This window comes from Macaca mulatta, chromosome 14 (genome assembly GCF_049350105.2).
Source record: "Macaca mulatta isolate MMU2019108-1 chromosome 14, T2T-MMU8v2.0, whole genome shotgun sequence".
NCBI lineage: Eukaryota > Metazoa > Chordata > Mammalia > Primates > Cercopithecidae > Macaca > Macaca mulatta.
In genome coordinates this window covers 59408890-59424101 of record NC_133419.1, presented here as the reverse complement: position 1 = coordinate 59424101, position 15212 = coordinate 59408890, and the positions used below count along the sequence as shown (strand labels likewise).

The window sequence follows — 15212 nt, the reverse complement described above, 5'->3', positions numbered from 1 at the left end:
AGGACTCTGTTGTATGCTCAATACTGCCATATCCCAGGGCCCTGTCACATCCAAGCTGTCACATACCAGATGCTATCACAGCTCAGGGCCAAGCAGGGGCTGTCACAAGCCCCTGGGAAGTGCCAGCATATAAAGATTGACAGGACAGGCCCTGGGTTGTTCTGTACATGGAGGTTCCTGGGACGTGCCATTATTTGAGGGATGCCAGAGCCCCACTCTGTGTCTATATCTGGGGTATGACAAGACCCTGGACTGTGACATGGTTCTGGAATGTGGCCACACCCTATGAGTGAGGTATTGAGTTCTGGGCTATGACAAGTTCTGACTGTGCCAGAGTGCAGACTCTTAATTCCTTCTGGAATACTGAGAGTGCCGGGAAATGACAGCTTAATGTTCAGGGTACATCTTAATTTGTCTTGGATCTGTGGTGTGACAGGGACAGCTGCATTCATCCTGGAGTGAAAGTGTATCTGGGTATGTTGGGCCACATTTGCATTAAAGTTTGTTCTGAGCTCTGGAGCTATTGACCAAGCCCGTCCTGCCTTCTGAGGTATGGAAGACACTGAGGCCTTCTAACCCATGGCACAGCATTCTCTGCTTCCAGCGGGTCTGCTTTGGGCCATCACCCCCAGAGAGTTTGATCAAGGTCTGTCTTACCACACCCCCTCCCAAATTCTTGCAGCTCCCAAAGCTGCTGGAGGCAGCACCTGAGCTTGTCTCTGCTGAGCTTATTCACCCCAAGGACTGCCTGCAGCCTGCCCACTTCTCATCATGCGAGGCCACAGTGCCATCTTCTGGCTATTGCGAGCCATGCTGGTCAGGTTGGGAGGGCACAGGAGAATGCTGGGCTGACAGGGAGCACTGAGAAGCCCTCCCCACCTCAGTTCAGAAATAACAGAAGTGGCCTTTCCCTTAAGCCCCCACTGACCAGAGCCCCTCATTCAGGCTTCAGTCACCAGAGCCCCCCGCTCAAGTCCTTTAGTGACCACAGCCTCTAGATCAGTCTCCTCAGGAATCAGGGCCCCTCATGTAGCCCCCAGTCCCACCCCCGAGTGACCAGGGCCCCTAGGTCATGCGCACAGTGACCAGGGCCTCTCTCTAAGGCTCTGTAGTGACCAGAACCCCTCATTCAAGCTCACTTAGGCTTGGCTTCACAATCAGGTCATTCAATGACCGGGACCTACAGCTCTTGACTCCCAAAGACCAGAGCCTCTCTCAGACGCCCACGACCAAGTCCCTTCAGTGATCTACAGTCCTCTCCTTTAGGACCCTCTGTGCCTAGGTAACTAAAGACCATTACTCAGTGGACATAAGGAGTGGTGTTTGTGGGGGCTCTTTGATCCCCAAGAGCTGGATAGGTCCCATCTGTTTCCTCCGTTTATCGTCCCCCTCCCACTGGTCTCCAGAGAGGCCTCTGGTCATCGGGGCTTTGCATTTTGTTTTGCCTGTGCTCCTGGGTCCCCCTTCAGACATGGCCACAGCTGTGCCCAGGTCTCATAACAAAGGTGGTCTGTTGAGTTAATTAATCCCATCCCGGGAACTGTGGCCCGAGAAGACTAGATTCTATAGCATGACAGCCCACCTGTGCCTTGCATCTGCTGGTCCTCTAACACCAGACCACACACCCCTGTGCCATCTCGCCACCTCCCATAGGCAGGCCTCCCATCACATCTATCTCAGGCCATATTACTCAAAGGCCAAATGCTTCCAGTCCCAGCATCCCACCAGTCACTGGCACCTGTCCCAGATACCAGGTGTGACTTTTCCCATTTTCCTTTTCTTCCAGACCCGAGCCCAATCCAGGTCCTACCCTTCTCAGCCCCCATCCCATTTGGGCTCATTTACTTATTCAAACAAATATCAAATGAGCATCTACATATTAGGATTCTAGATAGGGGTGTGGGGTCAGTGTGCAGGGATGGCAGCATAGAAGAGACATTTTGGTTGAGACTTGAAGGATGAATAGGCGTTTGCCAAACAGTCAAAGGATAGGAAATTATTTGAGAAAGAAGAAACTGCATATACTTCACAAACGTACAGAGGACCCTGGTCACCCATGTGGTTGGAGCACAAAGTGAAAAGTGGGGAGAGTGGGAGAAGAGAGACTTGAATAGGGACGCAGAGAACAACAGATGGAAGATCTTGTAGCTGAGCTAAGAAGTATGAATTTTTTCCCCCTAGGATGGAAAAACACAGAAGTTTTTTCAAACTTCCAAGTAGGAAGTTATGATTTAAAAAAAAGAAGAAAACGAAAAAGAAAAGAAGCCTTTTTCTAATTAGAAAGGTCAGGTTAGTGGCATTGTGGAAGATGGATTGGGCAGGGGCAAAAGTAGACCCAGGGAAACTAGTCAGTCTAGCCAGTCAGCCAGCAAGCATTTCTTAAGTTCTGTAGCAGGTTAAATAGTTGCTTCTCCCGCCCCAAAAGTTATGCCCACGTCCCAGAACCCGTGAATGTGACCTTATTTGGAAAACAGAATTTTGAAGATGTAATCAAGTTAAGGATCTCAGGGTCCTTGATTATCCGATGGGCCTTAAATCCAAAGGCAAATGTCCTTATAAGAAACACACGCAAGAGAAGGCCACTGAAGACAGAGGCAGAGATTGCAGTGATGCAGCCATAAGCCAAGGAATACCTGGAACTATCAGAAGCAGAAAGAGCAGATTCTCCCTTGAAGCCTTCAGAGGGAGTGTGGCCCTGCTGACATCTTAATTTCAAACCTCTGATCTCCAGAACTACGAGAATAAATTTATGTTGCCTTATGCCACGAAGTTTGTGGTAATTTTTTACAACAGCTCTAGGAAACTAATACACATGCCGACCAGGTACTGTGGTAGACACTGGGTGTATCATAATGAACACAGTATATATATTTCCTGCCCTCTTGAATCTTAACAGCAAGCAAATTTATTCATTAATTCACTCAACAAATAATTATTTGGCACCTGTAATATTCCAACCACTGTTCTAGCTACTTGGGTTACACTGGTGAACAGTCTCTACTTTTGTGCAGTTCATTCCTAGTGGAAGAGACAGACAGCAAACAAGTAAAAAATAGAAGAGAAGAGAACAAATGAATAGAAACAGTAAAATAGAATAGAAGAGAGTAGAATAGAAACACTAGAACAGAAAAGAACTAAACAGAGCATATTACAGTAGAACAAAATAGAATGGAATAGGAGTAGGGATAAGTGACCTAAAGAAAAATAAAACTGGGTAAGGACAGGGTGAGGTCCTGCTCCTCAGGTCTGCTTCCAGAGCTCGTCCTGCTTGGCTCTGAATTGTTGGGGAGCTGATCTCTGCAGGCTGCATTTCCCAGGCTCCTGTTAGCTGGTGGACTTTAACCATTCAGAGCAACTGGTAGGAGATTGGCAGTCAGAATCAAGCAGCCTGCCAGGATTTTTCACCACCTTGTCCTCTGCCTCCACTGTGACTGCATCTCATTTAAGCCTCCATTGCTGAATAGGTCACTTCTACACAGTGACCTTGTTCCTGGAAAAAAATCTCTTCTCTGTCCCTCCAACCTAGGGGTGGTCGCAACTTGTCTTGGTTACTAGTCTCTGGGTCGCCTCACTCTCCTGGTTGGAGTCTCTGCCTTTTCAATCACCCATGTAGCCAGTTCTTTGTATTAAACTTTATCTTATGAAAATGCACAGTGTAGTTCCTGTTTTCCTAGTAGGACCCTAATCAACACAGAAGGGAGGTAGGGTGCTATTTTCAAATCTGTGGTCAGAAAAGATCCATTGAGCAGAAGCATAAATAATGTGAAGGGGTGAGGCATGGGATAAAGATCTGGGAGGAAGAGAATTCCAGGGAGAGGGAAGAGCAAGTGTGAAGGCCATAAAAGGGAAATATTTGAGTGTGTTCAAACAGCAATAAGCATGCATTCCGTGTACCAGGGCAGGAACCAGAGGAGCTGGGGTTGGTGCGGTAGGCAGGGCCACCTCTCTGCTCAAGGCCTTCAGATCAGTCCCAGCAATGGCCTTCTCATTGACTGCCTGACTTCAGTCTCTCGTTGACTGCCTGACTTCAGTTCTTACTACTCCTTCCATTCCCCACTCCACTCCGGCCACTGTCATTTCCTTGCTCTTCCTCAGCACTGCCCAGATGTGCTCCCACCACAACACCTTGCACATGTTGTTCCTTCTGTCTGGAATATTTTCTCTCAGATATCCACAAAGCTTACTTTCTCATCTCCTTCAAATCTTTGCCCAAATATAGTCTTCTTTTCCTTTTTTTTAGATGGAGTCTCACTCTGTCACCTAGACTGGAGTACAGTGGCATGATCTCGGCTCACTGCAACCTCCGCCTCCTGGGTTCAAGAAGTCCTCTGCCTCAAGCTCCCAAGTAGCTGGGATTACAAGCACCCACCACCACACCCGGGTAATTTTTTGTATTTTTAGTAGAGACGGGGCTTCACCATCTTGGCCAGGCTGGTCTTGAACTCCTGACCTTGTGATCCACCGGCCTCAGCCTCTCAAAGTGCTGGGATTACAGGTGTGAGCTACCGCACCTGGCCACCCAAATATAGTCTTCTTAATGAGACATCCCATAATCACCCTGCTTCAAATTGCACACCCACCCCAGCTCTCCCCAACCCCTTTCATTGTTAATTTTCCTTCATGGCACTGTTTGCTGTTTTGTAAACTCTATGACAGCAGGGATTTTTGAATACTTAGTTTCAAAACGTTGATGTATCCCCATCACTAATGTATCCCTCAATACCTGGAACAGTGCCTGGAGCACTGTAGATCTCTATACTAATTTGTAGAATTAATTAATTAATTTTCATCAGGGGAATGAAGCAATCTGATATACAATTTCAAAAGAGAAGAGTGGGCTATGGGAAATCGACTGTGGGGTTGGGGGCAATGGTGAAAGCAGGGGAAACCAGTTAGGATAACTTGTAGAAATCTAAGATAGAGATGGTAGTAACTTAGGCTAAGACAATAGCTACAGAGGTGATCAGAGGTAAGATTTAGGATAGGTTTTAGAGAAGAAACAGACTTGACTTGATAATTAATAAAATGTAGGGGTAAAGGGAGATGAAGTATCAAAGATGACTCCAAGAGCTGGGTGCAGTGGTGTGTGCCTGTAGTCCTAGCTACTCAGGAGGCTGAGGCAGGAGGATCCCTTGTGCCCAGGAGTTTGAGACCAGTCTGGGAAAGACAGCAAGACCCTACCTAACAAAAAAAAAAAAAAAAAGAAAAGAAAAGAAAAAATGGTTTAAAGAAAAAAAAGAATTTAAAAAAATTTTTTTTAAAAAATGTAATGACTCGAAGTGTCTGGTATGCCAAGGCACCTATCCCTAGTTAGGAAAGACTGGAGCAGTGTCAAAATCAGAATGAAAGATCGAAAGTTCCTTGGACATAGCTAAGTTAGAGATGTCTGAGCTCAGAAGAGAGGCATGAAATGAAAATATAAATCTGAAATTCATCAATATATTAAAAGTATCTGAGAAAGGAAACCGAGATCTGCACAGGGCTTCCCTTTGCCCATTCATCTCCCCTCACCCTTTAAACGTAAACTCGAGCCTGCTGCTCACCGACCTAGCATTGCTCTCGCCATGACTCTCAGCGATGCTGACGTGCAAAAGCAGATAAAGCATATGATGGCTTTCATTGAACAAGAAGCCAATGAGAAAGCAGAAGAAATAGATGCAAAGGCAGAAGAAGAGTTCAACATAGAGAAAGGTTGGCTTGTGCAAACCCAAAGACTAAAGATTATGGAATATTATGAGAAGAAAGAGAAACAGATTGAGCAGCAGAAGAAAATTCAGATGTCCAATTTGATGAATTAAGCGAGACTCAAAGTCCTCAGAGCGAGAGATGACCTTATCACAGACCTACTAAATGAAGCAAAACAGAGACTCAGCAAGGTGGTAAAAGACACAACCAGGTACCAAGCGCTGCTGGATGGACTGGTTCTCCAGGGTTTGTACCAGTTGCTGGAGCCCCGAACAATTGTTCATTGCAGGAAACAAAATTTCCCTCTGGTAAAGGCTGCAGTGCAGAAGGCAATCCCTATGTACAAAATTGCCACCAAAAACGATGTTGATGTCCAAATTGACCAGGAGTCCTACCTGCCTGAAGACATAGCTGGTGGAGTTGAGATCTATAATGGGGATCGTAAAATAAAGGTTTCCAACACCCTGGAAAGCCGGCTGGATCTCATAGCCCAGCAGATGATGCCAGAAGTCCGGGGAGCCTTGTTTGGTGCAAATGCCAACAGGAAGTTTTTGGACTAAGCCTTCAGGAGGTGGAGCTCATCCTCAGCTCTCCTGCTATGATGTGGAAGCTTCTGATATTTGAAGAAACACGAATGTCTCTGTAGCTTCCTCTTTACTGCCCCAGTATTGCTCTGTAGTTATCAGTGATGCCCCTCTTGTCACTCATGCCTTGCCTAATTGTTCACAGTGGTGGAAAGCTTCATGTAATATGATCAGGACCCACCTCCAGTTCATCTGAAAGTAACACAGTGTCCAGTTGGTTCTCCAGCACTAGGGGAAGGGGCAGATGGTGGTTGCATGGGCTTCCTGGGTCTCCACTCTCCGTCTGGCCTAGAGGTGATGTGTTTGGTGTTTGGCCCTGCAGTCCCCACTGTTGAGGCTTAAGGTGCGTGTGGCGCACCACTCCTTCCAGCAGTAGTCACTTTACTGTTACCTGTTTAGGCCTAGAAGTTTTCCCTCATCTGTAAATGTGATTTAAAATCTAAGCCATGAATATGCTTTATTTATTAAAAGAGTTACATGGAAAAAAAAAAAAAAGTATCTGAGGCTGGGAGTGGCTATGGTCATCTGGCCCTAAGGAGATGTAAAGATGCCAGATTCTGTATTAAGTTGATCAGAAGATCCTCAAATGTGCAGCAGATATTCCTTGTCACTTTATGGACAACTGGATTCGTCTTAAGTTTTTTCTCTTGGTCAAAAGTGAATCGCAGCTGGGTGTGGTAGCTCACACCTGTAATCCCAGCACCTTAGGAGGCCAAGGCAGGCAGATCATTTGAACTCAGAATTCAAGACCAGCCTGGGCAACATGGTGAAGCCCTCTTTCTATTTAAAAAAAAAAAAAAAATTATCTGGGCATGGTGGCACATGCCTGTAATCCCAGCTACTCGGGAGGTTGAGATGGGAGGATGGCTTGAGCCTAGGAGGTGGAGGTTGCAGTGAGCCAAGATGGTGCCACTGCACTCCAGCTTGGGCAACAGAGAGTCAGACCCTGTCTCAAAAAACAATAATAATAATTTAAAGTTTTTTTTTAAAAAAAGTGAATCCCTGGCCAGGCAAGGTGGCTTATGCCTGTAATCCCAGCACTTTGGGAGGCCGAGGTGGGTGGATCACCTGAGGTTGGGAGTTCGAGACCAGCCTGACCAACATGGAGAAACCCCATCTCTACTAAAAATACAAAATTAGCCTGGCACAGTGGTGCATGCCTGTAATCCCAGCTACTTGGGAGGCTGAGGCAGGAGAATCCCTTGAACCCGGGAGGCAGATGTTGTGGTGAGCTGAGATCCTGCCATTGCACTCTAGCCTGGGCAACAAGAGCATAACTCTGTCTCAAAAAAAAGAAAAAAAAAAAGTGAATCCTACATTCCAGTGTGGCCCTTAGACCTTTCAAACAGGGTTTCTGCCCAGCCCCACCTCTGAGCAGATCCCTGCTCTGGAGTGACATCTGCAACATTTTCTAAGAAATGATGCTTGGAACCAGCTGGGGCCAGCAGAGCTTCCCAGTGGGACACGTCAAGTCTGAATGAAGATCCATGTGAGCCACAATTTCTATTTTTTTTCTTCTTCAGAAGAAAGCACAGTTGGCTGGACACTGTGGCTCATGCCCGTAATCCTAGCACTTTGGGAGGCCGACATGGGCGAACTGCCTGAGCTTAGGCATTCAAGACCAGCCTGGCAACATGGCAAAACCCTGTCTCTACTAAAAATACAAAAATTAGTAGGACATGGTAACCCATGCCCGTAGTCCCAGCTACTTGGGAGGCTGAGACAAGAGAATCACTTGAACCTGGGAGCCAGAGGTTACAGTGAGCCGAGTTCATGCCACTGCACTCCAGCCTGGGTGACAGAGTGAGACCCTGTCTCAAAAAAATAAATAAATAAATAAATGAAGTAGAAGAAGAAAGCACAGGATTTTTCTCTTGGAGCATAGAAGGTCTTTCTAGGTATGACACAACACATAACCCATAAAAGGAAAAGTCAGGATTTTGACAATATAAAATAAAAATTCCACATTGAATCTATAAATTACCTTGGACAATATGGCCATTTTCACGATATTGATTCTTCCTATCCATGAGCATGGTATGTTCTTCCATTTGTTTATGTCCTCTTTTATTTCACTGAGCAGTGGTTTGTAGTTCTCCTTGAAGAGGTCCTTTACATCCCTTGTAAGTTGGATCCTAGGTATTTTATTCTCTTTGAAGCAATTGTGAATGGAAGTTCATTCATGGTTTGGCTCTCTGTTTTTCTGTTACTGGTGTATAAGAATGCTTGTGATTTTTGCACATTAATTTTGTATCCTGAGACTTTGCTGAAGTTTCTTATCAGCTTAAGGAGATTTTGGGCTGAGACAATGGGGTTTTCTAAATATACATAGATTCAATGCCATCCCCATCAAGCTAGCAATGAGTTTCTTCACAGAATTGGAAAAAACTGCTTTAAAGTTCATATGGAACCAAAAAAGAGCCCACATCTCCAAGACAATCCTAAGTCAAAAGAACAAAGCTGGAGGCATCACGCTACCTGACTTCAAACTATACTACAAGGCTACAGTAACCAAAACAGCATGGTACTGGTACCAAAACAGAGATATAGACCAATGGAACAGAACAGAGTCCTCAGAAATAATACCACACATCTACAGCCATCTGATCTTTGATAAACCTGAGAAAAACAAGAAATGGGGAAAGGATTCCCTATTTAATAAATGGTGCTGGGAAAATTGGCTAGCCATAAGTAGGAAGCTGAAACTGGATCCTTTCCTTACTCCTTATACGAAAATTAATTCAAGATGGACTAGAGACTTAAATGTTAGACCTAATACCATAAAAACCCTAGAAGAAAATCTAGGTAATACCATTCAGGACATAGGAATGGGCAAGGACTTCAAGTCTAAAACACCAAAAGCAACGGCAACAAAAGCCAAAATTGACAAATGGGATCTAATTAAACTAAAGAGCTTCTGCACAGCAAAAGAAACTACCATCAAAGTGAATAGGCAACCTACAGAATGGGAGAAAATTTTTGCAATCTACTCATCAGACAAAGGGCTAATATCCAGAACCTACAAAGAACTCAAACAAATTTACAAGAAAAAAACAAACAACCCCATCAAAAAGTGGGCAAAGGATATGAGCAGACATTTCTCAAAAGAGGACATTCATACAGCCAACAGACACGTGAAAAAATGTTCATCATCACTGGCCATCAGAGAAATGCAAATCAAAACCACAATGAGATACCATCTCACACCAGTTAGAATGGCAATCATTAAAAAGTCAGGAAACAACAGGTGCTGGAGAGGATGTGGAGAAATAGGAACACTTTTACACTGTTGGTGGGATTGTAAACTAGTTCAAGCATTATGGAAAACAGTATGGCGATTCCTCAAGGTTCTAGAACTAGAAGTACCATATGACCCAGCCATCCCATTACTGGGTATATACCCAAAGGATTATAAATCATGCTGCTTTAAAGACACATGCACATGTATGTTTATTGCGGCACTATTCACAATAGCAAAGACTTGGAATCAACCCAAATGTCCATCAGTGACAGACTGGATGAAGAAAATGTGGCACATATACACCATGGAATACTATGCAGCCATCAAAAAGGATGAGTTTGTGTCCTTTGTAGGGTCATGGATGCAGCTGGAAACCATCATTCTCAGCAAACTATCACAAGAACAGAAAACCAAACACCACATGTTCTCACTCATAGGTGGGAACTGAACAATGAGATCACTTGGACTCAGGAAGGGGAACATCACACACCCGGGCCTATCATGGGAAGGGGGGAGGGGAGAGGGATTGCACTGGGAGTTATACCTGATGTAAATGACGAGTTGATGGGTGCTGACGAGTTGATGGGTGCAGCACACCAACATGGCACAAGTATACATATGTAACAAACCTGCACGTTATGCACATGTACCCTAGAACTTAAAGTATAAAAAAAAAAAAAAAAATCCACATTACAAAACCTACCATAAGCAAAATGCAAAAGACAGAAAATCAAACTGGAAAAAAATTAAAACTCTTATTAGTGACAAATTTATGTTGTTGAAAGAAAAACTTCAGCCAAATTAAATTTAAAAGAGTGTAATTGAGCAATGAATGATTCATGAATCAGGCAGCCTCTAGAATCAAGCAGATTCAGAGAGACTCTAGGGGTTCCTCGTGGTCAGAACAAATTTATAGACAAAAAAAAGTAAAGTAATATACAAAAATCGGAAATGAGGTACAGAAACAGCTGGATAGGTTACAGGTTGGCCTTTGCCTTATTTGAACACAGTTTGAACACTCAGCAGTCTATGAGTGGTTGAAGTATGACTGCTGGGATTGGCCAAGACTCAGCTATCATTACAGATGCATAGTCTTAAATTAGGTTTTCAATCTTGTGTGCCTATTAAGCTATGTTACGATTTGTCAATGATGATTCAAATATAGAAGTATGGAATCTTTCTCAGGCCATATTTAGTTTGCTTTAACAATCTGAAAACTAAGACTGAGATGTCGGAGAAACCAAGAGAAGAAAGTGTCAAAGATGATGAGAACAATCAAATGCATCCCATTCTGCTGACAGATCGAGAAGAAAGAGACTGAAAAGGGCCCCTTAGATATATTTGTGTGGAAGTCATAAGGTGCCTTAGCCATTTTAATAGATTGGTGGTGGTCAAAATGCAAGGAAATGGGTATAGCATGTGCAGGACATTCTTTCAAGATACTCTCTGTTAAACAGAGCAGAGAAACACTGGTAGTGAAGGATATTGGGTTAGGTCTAGTAAGAAGCTTGCATTTGTTTTGTGTTGATTTGCCTCATTTTGACTTTTAATGATAGAATCTTGATGGGATTTTCAAATTGAGCAAGAGAGGTTGAAAATGTCAGAAACAGTGTGGCTAAGACTGTCTTTGTCCTCTAATAGCCATTCTCTCATCTTCTATGGTAGTAGAGTCTGTGAATTTCAGCAGAGTAAATTACCTCCTAGAACAAAAATGACATTTCTTCACTTCCCTTGCAGTAGAATAATGTGTCCAAGTTCTAGCCATGGAAATAAAGGCAGAAATGTCTTGTGCAACTTCTAGGAAGTGTCCTTAAAGGAAAGGGCTCTCTTTTTCCTGCTGGCAAGAGTGTAGATATGATGGCTGGAGCATGAGCCACAAGATGGAAGCCACATTTTGGGGATGGTGGAAGCCACATTTTGGGGATGGTGGGCAAGATCAAAGCAGCCTGGTTTCCTGCTGATCACAGTGTTGTCATGCAAGTCCTGCATGGGCTGTGTCTATGTGAGGGAGGAATAAATGTTGACCTCCTTTAAAGCTGCTGTTATTTTCAGTTTTTTGTCACTGATGACCTAATATTAACTAGGAGAGGGCCAGGCGAGGTGGCTCACGCCTACAGTCTCAGCACTTTGGGAGGTCGAGGCAGGTGGATCACCTGAGGTCAGGAGTTTGAGACCAGCTTGACCAACATGGTGAAACCCCCGTCTGTACTAAAAATACAAAAATCAGCCAGGTGTAGTGATGCGCACCTGTAGTCCCAGCTTCTCAGAAGGCTGAGGCAAGAGAATCGCTTGAGCCTGAGAGGTGGAGGTTGCAGTGAGCTGAGATTGTGGCACTGTACTCCATCCAGCCCGGGTGACAGAGCGAGACTCCATCTCAAAAAAAAAAAAATTCAACTAGGAGAGGGGGAATAACTAAGATAATCAGATCCCTGAGAGATAGAAGGATATAAATGTATCAGCCCTTTGTAAGAGGGATGTTTCATCAACTGGGACCTGGGCTCGACTACTTGCCAGCTGTGTGATCTTAGGCAAGCTATATAACTTCTCTGCACCTGTATTTCATCATCTGTAAAATATTAGGATATAAGAGAAGGGGAAAGGGAGAGGATGGCTACAGATGCAAGCAGGGTTTTAATCTGTTGTAACAAAGACAAGGGAATGTCTGTCTGGATGGCTTCTAAATTATCTCTAAAATAGAAGGCAAAATCAATAAGTGAAAGTGGGTGGTGTGAGGGCAGAGGATGCAGAGAATATGAAAAGATCTACAAAGTTATGAAAAAGTTATTGTAGAAAAAGAGCAAGCTGACTAGAGAAACATGGAAAAATTACCAGGCAGCACTGAGGAACCATGTGAGTCTGGGGATCATGAATTTATCATTATATCACTTTTTCTAGCTATAGAATTTACTGTAACAATTTCAGCTATTCTGGTTCAGAAGAAGAAAATAAAAGTGATTGGGATCATTTGAGATTGAAGTTCAGCCAGATGAAAATGACAGAGGAGAGGGGAACGCAGGAGCTGAGCGTATCTGCGAAGGAATTACCATAATGTTAGATTACAAAGTATTATTTTAAATGGCAGAAAGCCAGGAGCAGGTGGGTAAACAGAGAGAAAAGGAGGATAGATTGGATGCATTGATGAAGTCAGAGAGCTATTGCATTGGGGGGGGTGCCCATCCATCACACCACCCATGCACTCATGTGCACACAAATGTGCATGCACAACCACATATATTGGTTTCCTAGTTTAATTTCTATTTGGAAGCTGAAAAATATCCCCCCAAGGATTAGCTTCTTCACAGAATAGAGATGGGGTAAAATAAAATGTATAACTGTCTAGTTTTCAGGACTAGATTTCCCCCTTGTTCAGCCTACCCAAGAACGGGGCTGAGACATTTCCTTCCACATTACACTCCCCTTCCTGTGTGTCAAAGATCTGATGGCTTCAGTGGAGCTTACAAGTATCCTGAGTCATTTTAAATGAATTTCCACATGAGACAGTGTGATTGGAGTGTGGCAAGATCTCAGGACACAGAGAGGTGACCTTCATCCTATGTAAGATGTAGGCAGCTGCGATGGAGAGCCTTCTCCCAGGAATGACTGGAAGATCATCTGTCAACACTGGTGACATTGGGTGTTCATGTGACTGTTGACAGGAGGTCTGCAGGGGACAGCTTCTGTGCTGCTTCCTCATGCTGGCTGATGGGGGGAGGCAAGTATGTTATTCTTGCCCCTATCCTCTCCTGAGCTGGAGTCTCCTGTAGGGCAGGGCCTTTCCTACTAACAGGTATATCCCCAGCTTCTTGGTCTGAGCCTGACACAGAACAGTGTGTGTGTTGGCAGGGGTGGATGGGAATAAATGGATGATTCCCTGACTCTAGATAGAGCTAAGTTATTGTCATTAAGTAAATACTCCCTACATCTTCCACAGGGCAGGGTGGTGAGGGGCAGTTTTTTAAAATTTAACTTTTCCTTCGGCCTCCACCTCACTGTAACCATAGATTTCCTCTCTCCTGACAATAGACAGTGTGGACAAGGCATGGAAGACTGGGGAAGTTATCAGCTAGACCTCATTAAATCAATGATAGTCAGTACAGATAAAGCATCTACTAAGTGTAAGGCTGTAGATACTGTATAGTTGGTGATGAAATATAAGATGCAACTTTAAAAGTTTGCCTCAGGTACTAAAAGTCTTCTTCTGTCTTATCTGTTGATCTAAGTACTATCTCATTGTATCTTCACAACCTTATATTATCTCTTATCTCCATGTCACACAGAAAGAAATTGAAACTCAAAAACTGATGTGCTTTGTCCAGGTCACACAACTAATAAGTGGCAGAACAAGGATTCTAATCCAGATAGCTTGAGTTTAAATTGCAGCCCCTTGGCTGGGCGTGGTGTCTCATGCCTGTAATCCCAGCACTTTGGGAGGCTGAGGCAGGTGGATCACCTGAGGTCAGGAGTTTGAGACAAACCTGGCTAACACAGTGAAACTCTGTCTCTACTAAGAATACAAAAAATTAGCCAGGCGTGGTGGTGGACGCCTGTAATCCCAGCTACTCCGGAGGCTGAGGCAGGAGAATGGTGTGAACCCAGGAGGCGGAGCTTGCAGTGAGCTGAGATTGCACCACTGCACTCCAGCCTGGGCGACAGAGTGAGACTCCATCTCGATAAATAAATAAATAAATAAATAAATAAATAAATAAATATAAACAAATAAATTGCAGCCCCTACTATTGGGGGTTCTACATACACTGCGTTGGAATTGCCTGACAAGAGAAAATTTCTTCCGGATTTCGGCTCTTAAATGTATAGATTACCAGCTTTCCAGTAATCCCTAAAATTTCCACAAGAGGGAGACCTTTCCCCATCAGTGCTAGACTGCTGTCTGGAATTTCGAATTCCATTTGCAGTTTCACAGCTCAAGAATTGGCTGGCCACTTGTACAGATTATTTGTACAGGTTTCCTGACACAACAAAATGTAGATACCCTAAGCGAATGCCTGTTTAAATTACTCCAAATTAACTAGGAAGTTCTCTGTCCCAACCAGGCAGCCCGTTTTTTCCCTCTGCCAGTCACTCTCCAAGCCAGGCACTCAGTTCGCCACAGAGGCAGGGCCTGTATAAGCTTTAGATCTTTAAATACCTTTCCCTCCCCAAGTTCTAGTCATTATCCAATAGCCTAGAAGCCTCCACAATAGGTTTCAGAAGTTCTAAAACGTTGTCTCACCTTTCCCACTACCAGCCCTGCAGAAAACTTTGTTCATAATGAATTTTTCCACCTCCTGGACCTCAACCATCACTACTATCCAAGGGCTTACAGAGTGTCTGAGCAACAGGTATGGAATCCTATCATGTCATACCAGGAACCACTTCTCAGCAAAAGAGGTGTAAAGTGGGCATATGACTATTGTATCCACTGGTCACATTACAGCAGACCACCTAGAAACTGCCAGCCTAACACAGTGATAGAATCAGCTGGTAGATGCACAGCTGAAGCACAAACATGGAAGTAATTCCTAGAGAGGAGGAGGTGCCATCTTCTAGCATGCAGTATACACTTTAAACCAACAACCTGGTGTTCTGTTCCCAAAAGGTAAAACATAAGGGTTCAGAACCAAAGAGAGAAAGCAGGTATGGCCCTGTTCACCATCATTCCCAGTAATCTACATGGGAAATTTGTGATTTCTGCCCCTACAACT

At 44.1% G+C, this 15212-nt stretch overlaps 1 long non-coding RNA gene and 1 pseudogene across 1 annotated transcript in view; both read left to right on the top strand.

The window, feature by feature from the left end:
• The window catches only part of LOC106993347 (uncharacterized), a 71779-nt gene that overhangs the window by 43451 nt on the left and 13116 nt on the right, over positions 1-15212 (top strand). The gene's annotated exons all lie outside the window — the stretch shown is intronic.
• On the top strand, positions 5458-6764 carry LOC712730 (V-type proton ATPase subunit E 1 pseudogene; annotated as a pseudogene).